General features: G+C 36.1%; 1 protein-coding gene and 1 long non-coding RNA gene across 2 annotated transcripts in view; both read left to right on the forward strand.

Moving 5' to 3' along the window:
• LOC134846062 (protein angel homolog 2-like) overlaps positions 1-13340 on the forward strand; it is a 513790-nt gene that overhangs the window by 260589 nt on the left and 239861 nt on the right. The gene's annotated exons all lie outside the window — the stretch shown is intronic.
• LOC134845651 (uncharacterized) lies at positions 3189-3835 on the forward strand. The gene is made up of 3 exons (XR_010162758.1): positions 3189-3302; positions 3638-3663; positions 3733-3835. It is a non-coding gene; the product is annotated as an uncharacterized LOC134845651 (long non-coding RNA).

Here is a 13340-nt window from a genome sequence, read left to right on the forward strand (position 1 = left end):
GATTCAATTAAAATTTTAGGTTGCGTGAATCTCTTCTGCATAAGGAGCTAGACCCAAAAGTTTCAAGAATCTATAGTTCTGTTAAATGTTAAATTTTTCATTTGTTGATTGTTTTTTGGATTTTTCTTAATAGCTATCTTGCCAAGTCTGTTATCATAGATTTAAACAAAACAGCAGGTTGTTGAAAAGCTACATTTATCATTACACACCCCATTGGAGAAAAAAAGTTATGACCATCAAATAAGTTTTGAAGTTTTGCCCGTTTTTTGGAAAATTTTTGGCTTTGCTTAAAAACTACCCAATTTTCAGATTAATTGTTCCACGAGAACTATTTTTGCAGAAAACAGTTTTGGATTTGGGAAAATCAAGTTTTGACCATTTTACGGAAATTTTTGAATTTATTTGCAAAGTATCCCATAAAATCTGAGATTAAAAAGTCGATCAAAAAGACCGATTGCGAAAAACTCTTCTGCAGAGGCGGCAAATCTTTAATTTTTGTATGAAAATTGTTATGTAATTGGGAAAAAATTTGGAGCAAAGTTCTATTTTTGAAATTATGCATTTCATCCCACGATACTAACAAATTGAAAAATTTTAAATACTTATCTCCAGCTTTAGCTGGGCTCTTCGTCGTTTTTTTTAATCAAAACATACAAAAATTTTGGTCCAGCTAGTTTTTTCAACACTTTTCAACTTTTAGGAACGATGTTTTTAAATATTTGTGTTGTATCGCAAGTGGTGCGAAGCTCCGCTTTGCCTCTGTGTTATATATAAAATAATTTCATATTAGTTAATTTCTAATCTTATAGATAATTTTTTTTAAGTTTTTAGTTCAAACTTTTTTCTGAGATATTTAATTTACACGAATTCTCCTGTCATGGCAACTACTTTCTAAGGAGATAATTTTCAGTTTCTGTTAAATTTTGCTGACATCATTTAAAAAGTAGCCATAGAGTGAAAGGAAAACTTTGAAAATTTCAGTCATTGCCAGCCATGTGATGAACAAGGATAGACAATTATTGTACAAGTTTCAATGGAAATTTTGATCAATTTGACTTATGAAAGAAATTTAAAAAGAATCCATAACTAAAACCCAAAAAGAAATCCTTAAAATAAAACATTTTAGGCAAGATGAATATTTTTTGGTCAAAATTTCCTGTTATTATTTTAATAGAAAATGTGATTGATGAAATGAAAAAGCAAGAAGACCCATTAAGTATAAATCAAACGTTAAGTTCTAGCGTTCAAACTCTAGTGGAAGTTAAGTCGGTAGGTCAGCCTCTTTCAGCAAACTTTGTCTGATTTAATTTAAAAATTGAACATAATCAGACCAGTTTTCCTTGATACTGAGATGCCTTTTTAAATTTATTTAGGAATCCAAACCAAGACCGATATAGTTTAAATATGATACCCAAACAATATGTTGTAATTTGAAATTAAATAGCTGAATCGCTTTTTGTTACACTTCGCACTGTATTTATAACTGATTTCAAAAGCCAAATTTTTTGACAAAAAAGTAAAAAATTTGAGTACTGTGCTACAAAAACTATCTTAGCACCATGTAAAAATTATTGAAAATGAAATGACCATATAATGCATTGTAGTTCTCAATTTTGATACAGCACTATAACTAAGATTACCACCTAGGAGATTTAATCTTTCTAGAACTTTGTTGGGCTCTGTAAGAGTCTTCTTGTGATATATATTTCTCATCAATTAACAGAGCAGTTTCAGCGTAATCTTTGATTAATTGAAAAAAACCAAAATGACCCGGGTCAAAATTTTGGTTGAGAACTTCGGAGAAAACATTGTCCCATATTAATTCTGATGAAATTTTAAGCAACTTTTGTTCTCTTCTTCTTTTGTCTAATCTTAAGTCAAATTGAGAAAAACGCGTTTGAAAACTAAAGTTTTCTTCATTTTGTCCGGATAATTTAAATCAGCACTGTAACATATCACCGATACCCACTACGAGTTTTCTTTGAGTTAGTCAAAAATGGCTGATAAAAATTTGAAAAAACTACCCTAATCGATAGTTGCTTTCCATTCTTCGAGATTGGTCAAAGCAAGAAATGTTGAATCATAATATATGTATATCACGAAGTTCTCATCATTGCTACTAATCAAAAAAAAATTCGAGCTGTTTTTTGTGAATGGCTTTCTTACACTTGATCAGTACAATTTATGATAGATGAAACAAAAACAGCACTGTGTATTATTCAGTCATGGATGCATTCAACAAAACTTTAAAATAATTATTTTTGTGAGTTGAATGCATTTATCTTAAGGCTATTATGCTTTCATCAGCTGAGTCGAAATAAAGTTTTGAAGCGCGTGTTACTTTTTCTCTAATCATTGAACCAGTTAATTGTTTTGGTTAGAAAATTGACTGATACTTCCGGAATCTCGATTTCAAAAAATAAGCTCATCATTCAGTTATTAAAAGATTATTCAGCGGCAAATAATTTATTTTTTGATCAGGGGCGGGGATTTTGTCGGCTGGTATTTAGTTTGACCACATCGAGGTTTCACCTTTTGAATCTAACAAAATGAACCCAAACTACTGATAAAGAACATACTTTCCCCACTCGCATGCCATTTAAACTAACAGATCTTGGCGCCCAATGCGCCATGGAGAAAAGTTTTAACTCTTTGAGTCCCCGGGGAGTCAAAACAGTGAGATGGAAGAGCCCCCTCCCCCCCCCCCCCCCCCCAACTAAATATCCTACCCTAATTTGGCCTTTCAATCAAACATCCTTTTTTCAATATTATCTTAGGATATATAGCGAAACAGGTATTTTAGGGTGAGGACGTTTTAGAAAAAATTTGAAAATAATCTGTCAATTGGGAAATATCAAAATTTGGTGAGACGTTTGAAACTTATCTGGCATGGGTCAAGCAAACACAAAGTCTTTTTTTTTCGGTCGAGAAAGCCGAAACAAACCTGAATTTGGTCGAGACGGTCAAAACATAGAGTGAGCACCTCTTCGCGGTCACTTTTCTATAGTCGATCATTTCGATTTTGTTCGCAAATGAGGTAAATAGGAAGATTTATTTAAACTAAAAACAGGAAAAAAGAGAGAACCAACGCTGCACGTGTAAATTGCATGACACCTACCTCTCTAAATGTGCCCCTGATCAATTAAGTGGAAAAAAATCGTAAAAAGCGACATGGGAAGATTCGACGATAATGAGTCTGTGTTCAGGGGAATCACAACGGTCAGTTTTCTCCTAGTTGTCTTCATCTTTTTACAGTCTGCGATCATCGCCATCGCCCACCTGCACGAGACACAATTACAGAGGTATGAACAGGTTCATAGAAACACATTAAAAGCAACCTCTCCTAACTGAACTAATTATAAGTGGAAGATGTGGTAGGGGAATTAACAGGAGCGAAATTTGGCTTCCACTTTGCTCAGGCCTTCGGTTGAAATATATACTTAAGGTGACAGGAGAGCCCCTCCGAAAAAAAAACAAAGTTTTGGCCAATAACTTTCAAATAATTATATTCAATCTCATTTAAAGAATGATGAAACTGCCTGTAATCTGCGCTTCTGGTATATTTTTGGCAGAATACCTTTTTACGACCAATATCCATATTGTTTTTTCGAGAAAAAAAAATTAGTGAATGTTTTAGTGAATTGGAGGAGTTACTACAAATTGGTAAGCTACTGTTATGAATACTTTGAATTACAATTTTTTTTTCATGGCAAACAACTGATTGGTTTTCAGTAGCAGCAAATCAAGAAAACTACCAACTTTGGACCTATTACAACTATCGGCCGTTGTCTTCTGGATAACAACAATACCGAAGTTAAACTTACCTGCGAATCTCTAACTAATATCAATTGTATACAAGTATCCTAATTGATCAAGTTCTCCAAAGTTACCGCTCAAAACTAATCAATGGAATTGAACAATGATGAAAAAAATTGTTTCAAACTAAATTGAGTTCTAAAACTTTTTTTAACAAAGTACAAGTGAAAACAAAAGGTTTAATGAAGAAAACGGATCAACGCTTTTTGGTTAAAAAATTTTTTCAGGTTAAAAAATCTGATCATTTTTCTTGGACTTGTAGTCCAAGGTGGCACCCATAACTTTTTATGTTAGGTTAAGTTATTTGCTCATAAATATTACAAAAAATGTGATCTCGCTAAGAAAGCCAACTCTAGCATGTTTTTTCTTTCTTAGTATTGTACCTTCCTGGAAAGGTATCTCCTTGATTGTATCAAAAATTGTCGTCGATCTGCTCTTTGGTTGAAATGATAGTTACAAAACACATGAAATGAAATAAATGAACAGATATCTACAAAAAAATTAAAGTGTTTAAGTAATTAGATATTTTAATTACCCTAAACTGAGAGGAATTCTACTTCTTTGCCGAACCTTTCATACTCTTTTTACACTGCTGGCAAGAGTCTGCGAGTAGTTTGATGGTAGATCCACTGAGTCAATATCTTGGGCTGCTAGTACTTCTCACTACGAGCGAGTTACTTCGTTTTGTTGTGCCCGTAACTTACAATAATTCTAAGACTGAGTTTTGTCGAAAAGATAAAAGGCGAAAAATTAAAAAAAAACCACAACGAAGAAGTAATACTTGAAAAATCAAATGCTTTCAGGCTATTTTCTTTGAAGTAAGAAAACAGTTTGGTTAATTGATACAGTTTTCCACTAAAATATATGTATTTTTTTGCAAAAATCAAAACCTTTTGAATCAAAAATACCCTTTTGAAAAAGAAATCAACTCAACTTAAAACACACAACAGATTAATTTGTTATTCCTTGCCTAGTAGACGTCTTAATTTGATGTAACTAATCAAAACTCAAATTATCGAAAAAGGTTGAAAACAACCAATGAAGTACAGAAATTCATACAAAAATGAAAAGATCTTGAAATAAGTTTACTTTCTCACAATCGAGTTCAAATTGTTGTGAAACTCTAAACGAAAATCGATCTTGAGTCAATTTTTGTGTACATTTTTTTAAGTACTGCATTTTTATGAATTATCGATTAACGGAAACATTTTGTATAGCTATCATTTTTAAAAGTTTTCTAGTTCGTTGTCGTCGGCCAATCTTTCAAAAAGTGCAGCGTTCCTAATGAATTAAACTCATTGTTTCTGGCGGCCTAGTCGATTATCTTCCTGCTAAACTTCGGTTGACGACTATCACAATTATCTTACCTTATATGTTTTCAACAGAGGTATCCTCTTTTCGGTGTTGCTCAAACCTTGTAGTAACATGTAGGACCGTTTGGCCGAAATATTTATGTTTGCGCCCATAAATTTCTAACCTGTATGCGTTTTTTGATTTCAATTTAATGGAAAAGGTGGATTTTAAGGTGAGGAAATAATTTTCCAATTTCCGTATGGTGAAAATTATCTGCGCATTGATGATATTGCGCACTTATTTTGCTAATGTCTGACATTGATTCCCCCGATATTCGAACATCAATGGGTAGTGAATTGCTACATTAATCACAGGGCTTCTCTTTCTCAGCTGTCGTATTTTTGTTTCTGTCCCTCCCGATGATCTTTGCAACCCGCGATGACCATCATCATCCTGGATTTTGGCTGTCTAACAACAGCTCTGGTTTGAGTTTGATGGTTTTATCAAAATTTCTTCTCGTGGACGTACCGCGGAAAGAACGGTGATCAGATTCTTCACTCACACTTTGCTTGTACTCAGGGGGAGAACAATTTCTAAAAAAATTATGGTTTATGTGTCTCTTGGTTTCTGATATCATCCACAGTTGACTTTTCTGTTTGTGTCAATTTGAAATTGTAAATCTCAAATTATGAGTTTCGCAAATGTGTTGTTGTCTCTATTGGGATTTGTAAATTGGGATAGAGTAAGTTTTTAGCCCGCAACATCTTCAGGATCACCATTGACTGTCCTTACTATATCATCAAGGTATTCGAGAAACTTTAGTTCGCTGAACTGGCTTAATTTTCTTCCTTAGCACGATGCAATTTTGACAGTACCAGACAGTTCCAACGATGTATATCGTCAATTGTTACATGATAACAGTTCAAAAAGCTTTCACATTGTACATCTTATGACCTGTGGGTCTAGGACAACAGCTCAAAATTTAAACCTCCCAACGACCTCAAATCATTTTTTTATCTGTAAAACGTTGTTTTTCAAAAATTAAGGCAAGTTAAGCCCATAATAAGCGTTATTTATGACAATAAATCACTTCAGATTGGCACCCGTTAATAATATCAGCCGGTTTTAAAACTGCAGAAATTATAAACAAGAAAACTATTTTCAAACTGTTTTTTATTTCTCAACTTCCCTGAACATCATCTGGAGGCCTAAATTTGATGAAAGCGCAAATAACTACTGACGAAAAAGAAGAAGAAGAAGAAGAAGAAGAGGAAGAAGAAGAAGAAAGAACTAATTAAGGTTACAAAAATTATTAAGTCAAGATCGACAGTTTTATCATGTGCACTTCAAGAACCATGAACAAGAGTTCAATTGATCAAAATGTGACACAATTCTCTCTAAGAGAAGTTCTATGGCTCTTTTCTTGAAAGACTCGAGGGGAGCGAAGATTTCTACACGGAACAAGACAGATCAAGTCGTTGACAGATTTTTCAACGCGATGAAAGACGAACTTCTCGGTCTGTCACTTCTTTGCTGTTTGAATTGTGGAGAGGATGGTAAACTTCCGACTGGTGGTCACCTCACAAAAAAAAAATACACAGAAAACGGCAGCTCTGTGAGACCATGTAACTTTTTGTAGTACAGAAACACATCGTTGAAAATAATATGGGATCATATAAGCAAAGTTTTGGTGAGAAATAACTGGTCTTTATAGGGCATTGAACCAATAACCTATATTAGACAATTTCGATTGAAACTTTCAAGTTTTCGGATATAAGAGAATGAAGGAAACCAAACAGGGGATGCATACAAATTGATACTCCTGATACACATGTTAACAAACATGAGCTTGGTGGATTGAGAGACAGTGAAAGGATAATTGCGTTTGATAAAATGAAGTGACTTTTTACATGATAACAGCTTATTATTGATATGTGTCATCCAGTTCAAGTTATCGGAGACAACTAAACCCAGGTCTTTTAGTACAATTGAGGCAGTTTTTTCCTGGTTGTTGACCATCAAATGACGAGGAAAATTGCCTTTGAAAACAATGAGACTGCGATTATCGTGATTGACCAATAAATCATTTGCAGTACATCAATTTGTAAAAGAATCAATATCATGCTGTAGAGAAGTATTATCAGTAGAAAACAATTTTGAATCGTCAGCGAACAAAAAACAAATGAAAAACTCTATACACTCTGGCAGATCTTTGATGAAAAGAAGAAAAAAAAGCGTCCCCAAAATGCTGCCTTGAGGAACGCCACTAGTAACAGGACAAGGATTGGAAATATGCGCGTTTATACGAACCCACTGTGATCCGTTACAGAGATACGACAAAAAAAGTAACCAGAAATCATGATCGAAACCATACATTGATAGCTTGTTTGGAATGATATCATGACGAACAGAATCAAAGTTTTTTAAACTAAATTCAAAGTAAACAGCAGCAGAACAAAAGTTGAAATCACTAATGTGGTACACTTCATCCGGAAACGCTAGCAACTGTGTTACAATTAATAATTGCTTTCTAAAACCATGCTGAGAGTTTGACAAATTTTTTTGGAATCTTTTGATATATATGATTGAAGATAACTTTCTCAAAACAAAAACCAAGGGTGTGTCAGACACTGATAGGTCTCAGTTTGTAATAGCTTCAGGAGACCCAGACTTCAGAATTATAGTAACAAACGCACAAAAGCACCTTTCCAGGCAGCAGGCCAGACGCAAGTGTTGATAATAAAAAGAAAAAGAAAACTAACAAGAGGGGAAAGCACAACATTTGTAAACAAAAGCAGGAAAACAGTCAACAGAGCAAGTGTTTTTAACGGATTGTTAACATGAACTGACAACCGATAGAGACACACGACTTCCGATAAATTGATTTCACAATCAGGAGAAACAGCCGGTACAGTATAATTAGACACAGGCTTCCAGAAAACAGAAGCAATATATTTGTTGACAACTTCACTGATAGACTTGTCAGATAGCTAGCTTAGTGCCCCAACGAAGGTTGTCGGGAATGACTAGAGACTTTTTAAACTGTATCAGGAATTTAAAAGCACAAGAAGGAGAGGAAAGAGAAAAGTTCTGAAAAAGCAACTTTTTATCCAAAATAACTGAGTTGGTGAAATCACTTTCTAACCGAGTCATATAGAAAGATCACTCTCTAATCAAAAAAAAATCATGAAGTTGAGAAGATCTTCAAAAAGTTTTCGAATTGATCATATTTCATGACTCAATGAGATAATTTTTGGCTCGAAGTCCCTAAGCTTACGTTTCCGCTTGAAGTCTTTTCGGGTTGATGTCCGGCACCCACATGAGCTTTTTATTGCACTCGGGACCTATTCCTTCTGTAATGCATTTTGTGCTGCTCCATCGATAGATTTGCCAAAAATACTGCAAGAGATACCTCCATTGCTAAAACATCTTTCTGCACGTACCCTGTGAACTTGCACTTGAATTGGACTTGACCTACTGCCAGGTTCAACAGTCTGTCCATGGATTTGCTAGCTACTGATGGTTCGTCTTGCTCAGACAGTTTTCTAAGAGCTATGGCTATTGCTTCGTTGAGCGGTACATTTGTATTCAAACACTTTTCATCTAGGGATGGCACATTTTGATGTGTTTTGCTATCTTCATAAGAATCGAATGACTTAATTTTGCACTGAATTTTGTCGATTAGTGAACGCCTGCGACATATGCAGAAACAAAAAGATATTTTTTAAGAAGCAGTGGAATGAAGAATCCCTGACAGCGTTGGTGCATATCCTCTGCAGGAACAATTGTTTGACCAACAATCCAGTCTCCTATTGAGAGTCAGTCTCTCGTTGAAATATTAACCTTTATTTCTTTTCGTTCGGATAATGTTGCTGATATCCAATAGTAATATTTTGAGAGATTTTTATCGATTACAGTAAAATTCTTAATTAAGCAAACGTTTTCACTTCAGGTTTAGAAATCTAACTAACATTAACAAAATGATCAAAAATCATAAAAAGTATCTAACACATTCTTCATGAAGATAATTTATCAAGTTGTGACATAACGTCTATTACAATCGAATCACTACTTTTAGACTGTTTTTTATGTTTTTCAATTTTGATTTTGTTCTGTTTGTACTCTTTGGATTTTACGTTTATTGTTATATTGTACTTCTTTTTTTAGACTGATGATGATTGTAATCAATCGTAAACGTTCTTTCTACACTAACATACCAGTTGCGGAGGCCATTGACATAGCTTGCCACGTGCTTTACAACTCTGACTCGGCTCCGGAAATTGACAGAGCTGCAAGCAAGCAACTCATGCAACTGGCAGTTACTGATGTCAACTTCATGTGTGGCTATAAATGGTACGTTCAAAAGGATGGAGCCGCGATGGGAGCTGCAATGGCGGTTATTCTCGCAAATGTGTGGATAAAGCGGTTTGAAGATGACATTTCCTCAGATGAACCACACTCCATCAATACAGAGCAAGAAAGATCTGCGACTCATGATAAGACAATGTGTCCCGTCTGCGCCAAGAAGGTCACTTGGAAAGGATACTCTATACGGTGCAAGAAATGCAACTTCTGGTTTCATCGTAATTGCAGTGAGATCTCATTCAATGCAATAAAGAACATGTATAGTGACCAGTGGACTTGCAGTCAGTGCCAAGAAGAGGAGACTGTTCCGGCCATTAGGGAAAAAGCAAAAATCTTAAATCTTCGGACGCTATGTAGACGATAACTTGAGATCTTTGAAGAGTGACTCAATCGACAGCATCTTAGATATGGTCAACACGCTTATCACAATTTGGAATTTACTATCGAAATGTTGAGAGACAACGGTATCCCTTTTTTGGACATGTTCGTAAAATGCCAGGATGCATATGTGAGTACGAGTTGGTATCAGTAACCCACGGATACTGGACTGATCCTTTCCTTCAGAGCCCTTGCACCAACTGGTTACAAACGCACCATGATTCACGGCTGCACTCACCGCATCTATAATGCCACATCAACATGGAACAATTTTCATACTGGTATTCAAAAGGCAAAGAAGATATGGGAAGCAAACCAGTATTCAGTTCATTTCTATGAACCCATCGTCAGTGAAACTATTGATAAACTGCTGGGGCCGAAAATCAACATCACGGATAGGCAGAAGAAAGACAAAGGCCTGTCAACAATTTTCACTTTGCAATACAGAGGCACTGTGAGTGACACGTTTAGAAGACGTTTGAACAATATCAGTCGTGTCCCTGTCATTTTCACTACCCGGAAACTGAAAACTGCTGCTCTCTAAAATCCAAGATCCCGAATCATCTCTGTAGTAATGTGGTGTATCATATCACTTTTCCTAGCTGTAGTGTCAGCTATGCTGGGCAGACAACCAGACACCTCACCACACGCCTTAACGAGCATTCGCGGATCTCTACTCCAATGGGTGATAACATGGACACAAAGCGTTGGCAACACAGAAAAGTTGGTGGCAAAGATGATAGATCGATCTAACGACCCTTCAAACTTTTAACGCTTGAGGCCCTCCATATCAACCGACTCAAACCAAGGATCAACACAAAAGAAGAATACAGGTCGCGGCAACTCACAGTCAAGGTTTAGAAAAACATCTTTATTGTCGCAACAAAGATGGCTTAAAGATATCTATATATATACTTAAGATTTCTCGGTGCTTTTTTTAAACTGTTTTTTATGTTTTTCAAATTTGATTTTATTCTGTTTGTAAACTTTGGATGGTACGTTTATTGTTCTATTGTTCTTCTTTTTTTAGACTGATGATGATTGTAATCAGTCGAAAACGTTCTCTTAAATATTGATTGTTTTTCCTGAGCAAGTAACGTCTATTAGGTAATTCCCAACGGCGGAGTTTTACCAGCGGAACTAAGAGGTAACACAGCTGCCTAAAACGACAAAGACTTGTGGTTCGAATCCGACCGGGACCTGTGATTTTTCAGATTGCTTCCTGGCTAAAATTTTAGTGGCCGTTTTGGCATTCTACTTCCGTTTTTTTCCTCATGAATTGGTTCAATATGTACGTCTTTCCCTTCTTTCGATCTCAAGATTGTTCCTGTGTCGTTCATGACATTTTCTAATGCAGATGTCTTATGTATGGAATAAGTGATGGTAGAATTAAGTGAGTTGTCCACTTTATTTTTCTACGTCTTGCTTGTGACATTCGACCAGAATTGACAAAAAAGGCCAGTTCGAGTTATTAGCCGCTGACCTTGAGAATTGGAAGTTTCAACAGATGAGCGACGTTATTGGAACGCTTAGACAAACTGTGAAGGTCAGAATATTCTGGTATTTTAAATTTTTAAAATTTTGAATGATGGCGTCAGATTTTCTGAGAAACGTCAAAAACGGCCATTTTGGAAGAAATCAAAAGTTAAACAGAACAACGACAGAAGTTGAAAAAACAACAACGACGATAGTTGTGAGAAAAACGTTGATAAGAGATAGAAGCATAAAACAGAGTATTAGCAGAGACCGCTCCGAGCTGCAACGATTGTGTCGCTACAATCGTTGCAAGGCCATTCACACTAACGGTGAAGGGTGAAAACCAGCCTTCCGGAGAGGAAATATGGGTGTTATTTCCCCGGATTCGGGAATCCGGAGGGGTCTTGGGATTTGAACTTGAACCATTTTAAACTAACGTTTAGCTTCCTGGTTATGTCCTGAATTGAATTTAATTAACATCTGGATTCATTTTCTGACGATGAGAAGCTAGGAGTTAAGGGAAAGGGTTGATCCATCTTCGATCGAGATGATGATTTTTATCTACTGAACAAAAACAATAGTAATATAATGAGTAGTAGTAGTCCTGTTTTTAGGAGAGACCTCGTGGTCTGGGGATACTGACACCCAGCCATGAGCTCACTAATTTTGCATGTAGGTAAGTTAATTTGAGCGTTCTGGTCGAAGCCGGAGAACAGTAACGTTTTTTGTCGACCCGATGTTGAAAAGACCACCAAAAGAACTGGCTTTGGTAGAGACGGTGAAAATCATGAACAGCTTTGTTTAGACGCTGGCCAGTCGTTTTATAGCTTAGCTTTATTTTCCGTCGATATGTACTTCCGGGCGAATGTTACATAGATGTTTTTGTGGCGCTCCCGGGTTTTTTTTTTTAACATCATGACCGGCAGAACCGTTAACGAGCACTCCGCGCCGAGGGGATGCTCATAAACACGCCTTTAATAGGCCCTAACCGCCGAGGCGGAAGGGTAGTTCGGAACGCGGAAGCCTTCCGGATTCCTGTGAATAGCTTTTTAACCTAGTTAACACCGAAACTTCACGTTCCAGGAAGGGTGGGGAGATCGACCGTCCCCTCGTTCCCTGAGAGGTTTTGACCAAAAACACTTAAAGATATACAAGAAAGCAAACAAAAAGTAGTATAGTACCCAAGAAAAACAAAAAACATAAAAAATAACCGGAAAAAAAAAACAAAAACAGTAAAAAAGTATAAAATCAGTAGAAATCATCCCCCCAGACGAGATGTGATCCGACCCTCCCGTTTGTTGTTGTTAGATATATTGTCGTTACAGGCATTTATATCATTCAGGATCGTTACAATCAATTTTGTGTCCCGTTTGTGAGGCTTGTACTGTAGGGTTATTTGAGTATTTAAGCGCGTTGATGCTAATTTGCGCTCAATCCGGAAGGGTCTCGGGATTAGTTAAGAAGACTGATCCGGCAAGCAGTTCAAGGAGCGACAAGAAGGGGCTCAGCGACAGCAACAATCGACTGTTGGGTATCATTAACAAGTTTTGTATCCCTTTTGGTACAAAAAAGTAAGATATTAATCTGTGGGGGGGTCGACAGTGCTGCACTGTAGTGACCCTTCACCGAACTGCGGAATTCCGAGTAAAGCACCTTAATTCTGATATTGAACAAACCCGGAGGGGTATAGTATTACTACTATTATTGTTTATACAGCCTATATTATTACTCCTATATCGTTTTTCAGTGAAAAACACAGTAGAAGGACCGGTTTTTAGGGTCAAAATAATGATATTTTGATCCCCCCTAAATCGCGATTTTTGAGATATCGATATTTTTTGAAACTGAAAAAAGCACTAATTTAGTGAATTACATCCTAACTGTACTAGTATAATAAGTAGAACCGGTTCAGTTTAGTTCAGAAGTGGTTGGAACTATTAGGGTACCAAAAACCGAATTTTAGTGATTTTGAAAAAACGGAACACTATAAAATTTGAAATTTTTGAGTTAGG

This window comes from Symsagittifera roscoffensis, chromosome 5 (genome assembly GCF_963678635.1).
Source record: "Symsagittifera roscoffensis chromosome 5, txSymRosc1.1, whole genome shotgun sequence".
Classification (NCBI taxonomy): domain Eukaryota; kingdom Metazoa; phylum Xenacoelomorpha; order Acoela; family Convolutidae; genus Symsagittifera; species Symsagittifera roscoffensis.